The 8,927-nt window shown below is 47.5% G+C and overlaps 1 pseudogene; it reads right to left on the bottom strand.

Moving 5' to 3' along the window:
- Positions 1 to 6,588: 6,588 nt before the first annotated feature.
- LOC111543619 lies at positions 6,589 to 8,253 on the bottom strand (annotated as a pseudogene).
- Positions 8,254 to 8,927: the final 674 nt, after the last annotated feature.

The raw sequence follows: 8,927 nt of genomic DNA, 5'->3' as shown, positions 1-8,927 counted from the left end.
CTAAAGAGGCTTAGGCAGGAAGATTTCCTTGAGCCCAGGAGTTCAAGGTTACAGTGAGCTATGATGGCATCACTGCACACCAGCCTATGTGAGACAGCAACCTGTCTCTAAAAATATATAAAAAATAAATAATTGAAAAAGCACCACTATGTACCCAGCCTCCCATTATGGAAATCTCTCTCTCTCTTTTTTTTTTTTTTTTGAAAGAGTTTCACTCTTGTTGCACAGGCTGGAGTGCAATGGTGTGATCTCAGCTCACTGCAACCTCTGCCTCCCAGGTTCAAGCAATTCTCCTGCCTCAGCCTCCTGAGTAGCTGGGATTACAGGCATGCGCCACAACACCCGGCTAATTTTTTGTAATTTTAGTAGAGACAGGGTTTCTCCATGTTCATCAGGCTGGTCTCGAACTCCCAACTTCAGGTGATCCACCCGCCTCGGCCTCCCAGAGTGCTGGGATTACAGGCTTCAGCCACTGCGCCTGGCCAGAAACCTTGGAAGTTATCTTAAACTTCTTCCTTTCTCTTTGGTCACACATTCAATTTTTTATCAAATCCTGCTGATTCTACCTCGAGAAATGCTTCTCAAATTAATGTCCTTTCATCTTTTCCCATTCTTTTTTTTTTGAGACGGAGTCTCACTCTGTTGCTAGGCTGGAGTGCAATGGCACCATCTCGGCTCACTGCAATCTCCACCTCCCAGGTTCAAGCGATTCTCCTGCCTCGGCCTCCTGAGTAGCTGGGATTACAGGCGTGTGCCACCATGCCTGGCTAATTTTTGTATTTTTAGTAGAGACGGGCTTTCACCATGTTGGTCAGGCTGGTCTCATACTCCTGACCTTGTGATCTGCCCACATTGGCTTCCCAAAGTGCTGGGATTACAGGTGTGAGCCACTGCACCGGGCCCCTTTCCCATTCTTGATATATTTGTTCAATTCCCTGTCAGGTTTTCCCTAGACAATTGCAACAACTCCCTAGCTAGATTCCCATGGACCAGCCTCCCCACCTCTTTGCCCACCACTCCTAGACTTGGCTTCCTAAATTACAAAATTCACTCATGTCATCCCTGCTTAAAATTTTATCAATAGCACTGAAAGCCCTTTACAATCTGTCACCAAACTTCAAACTTTGCCCCCACCACTCCCCTATGCTCCTACTACATATTAACAGGTACTACTGGCTGGACATGGTGGCTCACACCTGTAATCCCAGCACTTTTGGAGGCTGAGGCAGGCGATCACTTGAGCCCAGGAGTTGAAGAGGGAGCAGTGGTGCACACCTGTAGTTCCAGTTACTGGTAGCCAGGGGAGGGGGGCGGCTGAGGTGAGAGGGTGGGAGAATCACCTGAGTCTGGGAGGTCGAGGCTGCAGTGAGCCATGGTCATGCGCCACTGCACTCCAGCCTGGGCAACAGAGTGAGACCTTGTTCCCAAAAAAGGAAAAAGAAAAAAAAAAAAACTACTACTACTTATTTGAGTGTTTATACATTAGATACTGGGATAAGCAAGTATATATAATCTCTTTTTTGTGTATGTGTGATGGGGTCTTACTCTGTCACCCAGGCTGGAGTGCAGCACTGCAGCCTCCACCTCCCAGACTCAAGAGATCCTCCCAAGTAACTGGGACCACAGGTGCACACCACTGTGCCCAAGTAATTTTTTGTATTTTTGATAGAGATGGGGTTTCATCATATTGCCCAGGCTGGTCTCCAACTCCTGAGCTCAAGCAATCCCCCTGCCTCAGCTGGGATTATAGGCATGAGCCACCATGCCCAGCCTGTATATACTCTCATATATCAGTGTTTCTCAATTTTTTTGTCTTAGAACTCCTCTATATTATTATTTTATTTTATTTTATTTCTAATTAGTATTTTTAGTAGAGACAGAGTTTCCCCATATTGGCCAGGTTGGTCTCAAACTCCTAACCTCCAGTCATCCACCCGCCTCAATCTCCCACAGTGCTGGGATTACAGGTGTGAGCCACTGTGCCAGGCCTCTTTTATTTTTTTTGTAGAGACAGGGTCTCACTGTTGCTCAGGCTGGTCTCGAACTCCCTTGCTCGAGCTATCCTTCTGCCTCAGCCTCCCAAAGTGCTGGGATTTACAAGTGTGAGCCACCATGTCTGGCCTATATTCTTAAAATGTATTAAAGACCCCAAAAAGCTTTGTGTTTATGTAGGTTGTATCTACCAACATTTGTCCTAATGGAAATTAAAACTGAGAGACTTTTCTTTCTTTCTTTTTTTTTTTTTGAGATGGAGTCTCGCTCTGTCGCCCAGGCTGGAGTGCAGTGGCCGGAACGCAGCTCACTGCAAGCTCCGCCTCCTGGGTTTACGCCATTCTCCTGCCTCAGCCTCCCGAGTAGCTGGGACTACAGGCACCTGCCACCTCACCCGGCTAGTTTTTTTGTATTTTTAGTAGAGATGGGGTTTCACCGTGTTAGCCAGGATGGTCTCGATTTCCTGACCTCGTGATCCGCCCGTCTCAGCCTCCCAAAGTGCTGGGATTACAGGCTTGAGCCACCGCGCCCGGCCTCAAAACTGAGAGACTTTAAAAAATATAGGATCAAAAAAGAGAGACAGAGAATTAGAGTCAGGTGCGGTGGTTCACACCTGTAATCACAGCACTTCGGGAGGCCAAGGCAGAAGCATAGCTTGGGCCCAGAAGGTCTAGACCAGCCTGGGCAATATAGTCAGACCCTGCCTCAAAATAAATAAATAAATAAATAAAAATATAGAATCAGATTTTGAATCCAAAAATCCAAAATCTGAAACTTTTTTTTTTGAGACAGGGTGTCTGTCACCTAGGCTGGAGTACAGTGGCACGAACACAGCTCACTGCAGCCTCAACCTTCTGTATTCAGGATATTCTCCTACCTCAGCTTCCCTAGTTGTTGGGACCACAGGTGCATACCATCAAATTTTTTATATTTGATATTTTGCCCAGGCTGGTTTCAACCTCCTGGGTTCAAGCAATCCTCCCTGCTCAGCCTCCCAAAGTGCTGAGATTACAGGCATGAACCACGTTGCTCAGACAGGTGTTTTTTTGTTTGTTTTAATCATGCATGGATGTTGAACTTTATTTAGTGCCATTTTTTTTTTTAACTGTTAATTGCATGCATAGGCTGGGGCAAGGTGGCTCATACGCCTGTAATCCCAGAATTTTGAGAGGCTGAGGTGGGAGGATTGATTCAGGTCTAGACCAGTCTGGACAACATAGCAAGACCCTGTCTCTACAAAAAATTTTTAAAAATTAACCAGGTGTGGTGGTGCACCCCTGTGGAACCAGCTGTTCAGGAGGCAGAGGCAGGAGGATCACTTGAGCCCAGGAGATCAAGGCTGCAGTGAGCCATAGTTATGCCACTGCACTCCAGCCTGGGTGACAGAGCAAGACTCTGTCTTCAAAAAATTAATTAATTTTGTTTTTTTGTTTTTGTGTGTTTTTTTATATGGCATTTTGCTCCTGTTGCCTAGGCTGTAGTGCAATGGTGTGGTCTCAGCTCACTGCAACCTCTGCCTCCTGGGTACAAGTGATTCTCCTGCCTCAGCCTCCTGAGTAGCTGGCATTACAGGTGCCTGCCACCATGCCCAGCTAATTTTCTTGTATTTTTAGTAGAGACAGGTTTCACTAGTTGGCCAGGTTGGTCTCAAACTCCTGACCTCAGGTGATCTGCCCGCCACAGCCTCCCAAAGTGCTGGGATTACAGGTGTGAGCCACTGCATCCTGCCTGTGACAAAGTTTTATTAACATTTCCAGGGCGGCAAGGGAGTCATGGAAAGATAAGCACATTGTAATTCTGGAAAAAAAAAAAAAAAATTGGGGTTCTGTCAGAAAGGAAGAAAGGGAGAATAAATATTGGATAAGACAACTGGGCGCGGTGGCTCACACCTGTAATCTCAACACTTTGGGAGGCCGAGGCGGGTGGATCACAAAGTCAGGAGTTCGAGATCAGCCTGGCCAACATGGTGAAATCCCGTCTCTACTAAAAATGCAAAAATTACCTGGGTGTGGTGGCGGGCACCTGTAATCCCAGCTACTTGGGAGGATGAGGCAGAGAACTGCTTGAACCCGGTAGGCGGAGGTTGCAGTGAGCCGAGATTGTGTCACTGCACTCCAGGTAGGGTGACAGAGCAAGACTCTATCTCAAAAAGAAAAAAAAAAAAAAAGAATCCTTTGAAACTTCCACAAACATTTCCTCCTAAAAATGTGTCTTTGTTTCAGAGAATTCATTTACATCATTTTTTTTTTCAAACGGGAAAAAAATTAGGCCCCAGTGTAGGAACAAGATGTACTCAACAGCTTTGTTCTCCAGGCTTTGGGAGCCTGAAGTTGGACATACTTAATATCTCATGTTGCCTTCCCCGATCTTCTAGTTGAAAAACTCTTTGTTCTTATCTCAATTGCCTCTCTTAATTACTCAACCCCTTTATTCCTTAGCCTGGTAAAGCAGTGTTTTTCTTTTTATCCTTTTTATGCCCTATATATAATTTGTGCTTTGGGAAGCTCTCAACTCTGCTGATAGAAATTTCTGGAACTATTGGAGCACCATATTCTCTTCTCCTAATTTGAGGCTAATCTTTACCCTTTAATCTCTAAGGCCTGTTTATGTCATATTCTTTTTTTTTTTTTTTTGAGATAGAGTCTTGCTCTGTCGCCCAGGCTAGAGCGCATTGGCGCAATCTCGGCTCACTGCAATCTCCGCCTCTCGGGTTGGGGCGATTCTCCTGCCTCAGCCTCCCGAGTAGCTGGGATTACAGGCTCACGCTGCCAGGTCCAGCTAATTTTTGTATTTTCAGTAGAGATGGGGTTTCACCGTGTTGGCCAGGCTGGTCTCAAACTCCTGACCTCAAGTGATCCTCCCGCCTCGGCCTCCCAAAGTGGTGGGATTACAGGCGTAAGCCACCGCCCCTGGCCTATGTCCTACTCTCTCATACTGTGTCACCAGCACAGCACCTCCCATCACAATACCATAATCAATCATTTTTACATACTCAATCATTTTCACATATAAGATCATAATTTGGCCAGGCGTGGTAGCTCACGCCTGTAATCCCAGCACTTTGGGAGGCTGAGTGGATCACCAAAGGTCAGGAGTTCAAGACCAGCCTCGGCCGGACGCGGTGGCTCAAGCCTGTAATCCCAGCACTTTGGGAGGCCGAGATGGGCGGATCACGAGGTCAGGAGATCGAGACCATCCTGGCTAACACTGTGAAACCCCGTCTCTACTAAAAAATACAAAAAACTAGCCGGGCGAGGTGGTGGGCGCCTGTAGTCCCAGCTACTCGGGAGGCTGAGGCAGGAGAATGGCGTAAACCTGGGAGGCGGAGCTTGCAGTGAGCTGAGATCCGGCCACTGCACTCCAGCCTGGGGAACAGAGCGAGACTCCGTCTCAAAAAAAAAAAAAAAAAAAAAAAAAAAAAAAAAAAGACCAGCCTCGCCAACATGGTGAAACCCCATCTCTACTAAAAATACAAAAATTAGTTGGGCGTAGTGATGGGTGCCTGTAATCCCAGCTACTGGAGAGGCTGTGGCAGGAGAACTGCTTAAACTCGAGAGGCAGAGGTTGCAGTGAGCTGAGATTGTGCCACTGCACTCCAGCCTGGGTGACAGAGGAAGACTCCGTCTCAAAGAAAAAAAAAAAAATTCCGGCCCAGGTCTCCACAGGTAACACTAGCATATAACTGGGGTTCAGTAGCCTCTCAGGAGGTGTGACAGACATTGCTACTTGTTTTAGCTAATATTTATTTTTTAATTTTTTGAGACAGAGTCTCACTGTGTTGTCAGACTGGAGTGCAGTGGCGCAATCTTGGCTCACTACAAACTCCACCTCCCGGATTCAAGCAATTCTCTGCCTCATCCTCCCAATTAGCTGGGATTGCAGGCGCCCACCATCACACCCAGCTAATTTTTGCATTTTTAGTAGAGATGGGGTTTCACCATGTTGGCCAGGCTGGTCTCGAACTCCTGACCTTGTGATCTGCCCACCTTGCCCTCCCAAAATGCTAGGGTTACAGGCGTGAGCCACCATGCACAGCCTAATTTTTTTATTTTTAGTAGAGAGAGGGTTTCACCAGCTTGGCCAGGCTAGTCTTGAACTCCTGACCTCGTGATCCACCTGCCTCGGCCTCCCAAAGTGCTGAGATTACAGGTGTAAGCCACTGTGCCCAGTTGTCTTATCCAATATTTATTCTCCCTTTCTTCCTCTCTTACAGAACCCCAATTTTTTTTTTTTTTTTTCAGAATTCCCGGGTTCACGCCATTCTCCTGCATCAGCCTCTTGAGTAGCTGGGACTACAGGTGCCCAACACGCCCGGCTTATTTTTTGTATTTTTACTGGAGACGGGGTTTCACTGTGTTCGCCAGAATGGTCTCGAAATCCTGACCTCGTGATCTGTCCACCTCGGCCTCCCAAAGTGCTGGGATTACAGGTGTGAGCCACCCTGCCTGGCCGGGATTCTTTATATATATGATTATGTAAAAATGATTGATTATGGTGTTGTGATGGGAGGTGCTGTGCTGGCAGCACAGTATGAGAAAGTAGGGCATAGGCCGGGCATGGTGGTGTGTATATATATATATTATATTTATAAATATATATAAGTATATATTATGTAAATATATATATATATTTTGTTACTTTTTACAAAAGGTAGGCTATGTTTATTAGAGTCACAAGCAGTTCACTGTCTCAGTGTGACTCAAGACCACAAAAAACCCATTTCTCCCTCATTTCATTCTGAGTCCTGGGATTGAGACCTAGACCAGCAAGTGAACTGCTTGGGGCCCATTCACAGGTTTACAAGTTTCTCATTGAAGGCAGTCTGTGACTGTGTGGCATTGACCAGGTAGGTCACCATCAGCAGGTCATTGATGTTGCTGCTGAGCATGGTCTCAAAATCATTGGGAACTATTTTGGGTACTTGCTTAACCAGGCTGGTTAAGAAGTGGCCCACAGTATTGTCAGCTGACATCTTTCCAGACGGTACATCCTCTACATATTGCAACACTGTGCTTAGGGCATCCTGGATGCAAGCTGATGCCCCTCCTACTTGTTGCAAGTCACTTGACAGTCCAACACCTTAGTTGGGGTTAAAACAGGTCTTCGGCTGGGCACAGTGGCTCAAGCCTGTAATCCCAGCACTTTGGGAGGCCGAGACGGGCAGATCATGAGGTCAGGAGATCGAGACCATCCTGGCTAACACGGTGAAACCCCATCTCTACTAAAAATACAAAAAAAACTAGCCGGGCGAGGTGGCAGGCACCTGTAGTCCCAGCTACTCCGGAGGCTGAGGCAGGAGAATGGCGTGAACCTGGGAGGCGGAGCTTGCAGTGAGCTGAGATCTGGCCACTGCACTCCAGCCCAGGAGACACAGCAAGACTCCGTCTCAAAAAAAAAAAAAAAAAAAAAAAAAACAGGTCTTCATAATCAGGTCAACTTCAATGTGTTCAGTGTCATAGTATGCATGTATCACTGTCAGAGGTGTGAACATCACTCCCATGGTCCTCCCAGGGACACCCATTACAGTGCTGACACAGGGTTTGATGCTCACGCAGCGGTTCTGGAGACTTGTGACCAGTGAGGTGGATGAGGTTGGAGGCCATCAGGCTATAGTACTTATGAATCACCACAGAGTGCTCTATGATGTCATGGCCTACCAGCCCAGGATGAGCTCATTTTTTATGCAGCTCATACATGTTCTTAGCAAACTGCATGTCAACAGCCACTTCATCTTCTGACTCATTGTGTGGCACTGAAAACCAATTGGTGACCTCCACTGAGTGTTTATCAACAATTCCCAATAGGTTCCTGATAACTCAGGCAGCTCCCTCATTGCGTCACTCTTAGCTGTCTACAATGGAGGCCAAAATGGCAGGATGCAGCCTGACCACGCAGCCCCCGGGAAAGGGTCCTGGGATAGCAGGACCAGACAGAGCAGGGGTCTGCGCTGGAGCTCGCGCTGAGACTGGGGTCTGGTCCAGAGCCGCAGTCTTAGCCACTGTTGCTGTACGGTCTGAAGATGAGGCTGGAGTTGCAGCCACTGCTGGTGCTGGCGCTGGGGCTGGCGCTGGGGCTGGGACCGAGGCTAAGGCTGCCATCAGGACTGGGGCAGCATAGCTGGAGGAACACTTGCTGGTACCACCAGGGTGGCCATCTTGTCACGAGAGAAGCTATATATTAATTTTTATTTTTTTGAGATGGAATTTCGCTCTTATTGCCCAAGCGGGAGTGCAATGGCGCGATCTCAGCTCACCGCAACCTCCGCCTCCTGGGTTCAAGCGATTCTCCTACCTCAGCCTCCCGAGTAGCTGGGATTACAGGCGCCCACCACCATGCCTGGCTAATTTTTTTGTATTTTTAGTAGAGACAGGGTTTCTCCATGTTGGTCAGGCTGGTCTCAAACTCCTGACCTCAAGTGATCCTCCCACTTCGGCCTCCCAAAGTACTGGGATTTATAGGCATGAGTGACTGTGTCCGGCGTTTTTTTGAGACAGAGTCTTGCTCTGTTGCCCAGGCTGGAGTGCAATGGTGCGACCTCGGCTCACTGCAACCTCTGCCTGCAAAGTTCAAGCGATTCTCCTGCCTCAGCCTCTTGAGTAGCTGGGATCACAGGTATGCACCACCCCATATGGCTGATTTTTGTATTTTTAGTAGAGACAGGGTTTTGCCATGTTGGCCAGGCTGGTCTTGAACTCCTGACCTCGTGACGTCCGCCTCGGCCTCCCAAAGTGCTTGGATTACAGGTGTGAGCAACTGCACCTGGCCAACAATGGTTTCTTTCTTTCTTTTTTTTTTTTTTGAGGTTCAGGACTGTGGCCAAGATATTTATCCTAAGAATAAGAGAGATTCTTAGGGAGTGTGGACAAACCTAGAGGTTCCTATGAGTGACTAATACTAAGGACCAGGAGACCTAAGTGAATTAAAATTCCCTGAGG

The sequence above is a fragment of the Piliocolobus tephrosceles genome, chromosome 1 (assembly GCF_002776525.5).
Source record: "Piliocolobus tephrosceles isolate RC106 chromosome 1, ASM277652v3, whole genome shotgun sequence".
In the NCBI taxonomy this organism is placed as follows: Eukaryota; Metazoa; Chordata; class Mammalia; order Primates; family Cercopithecidae; genus Piliocolobus; species Piliocolobus tephrosceles.
The sequence above is the reverse complement of the archived record's forward strand: the minus strand, read 5'-3'. Positions and strand labels throughout refer to the sequence as shown.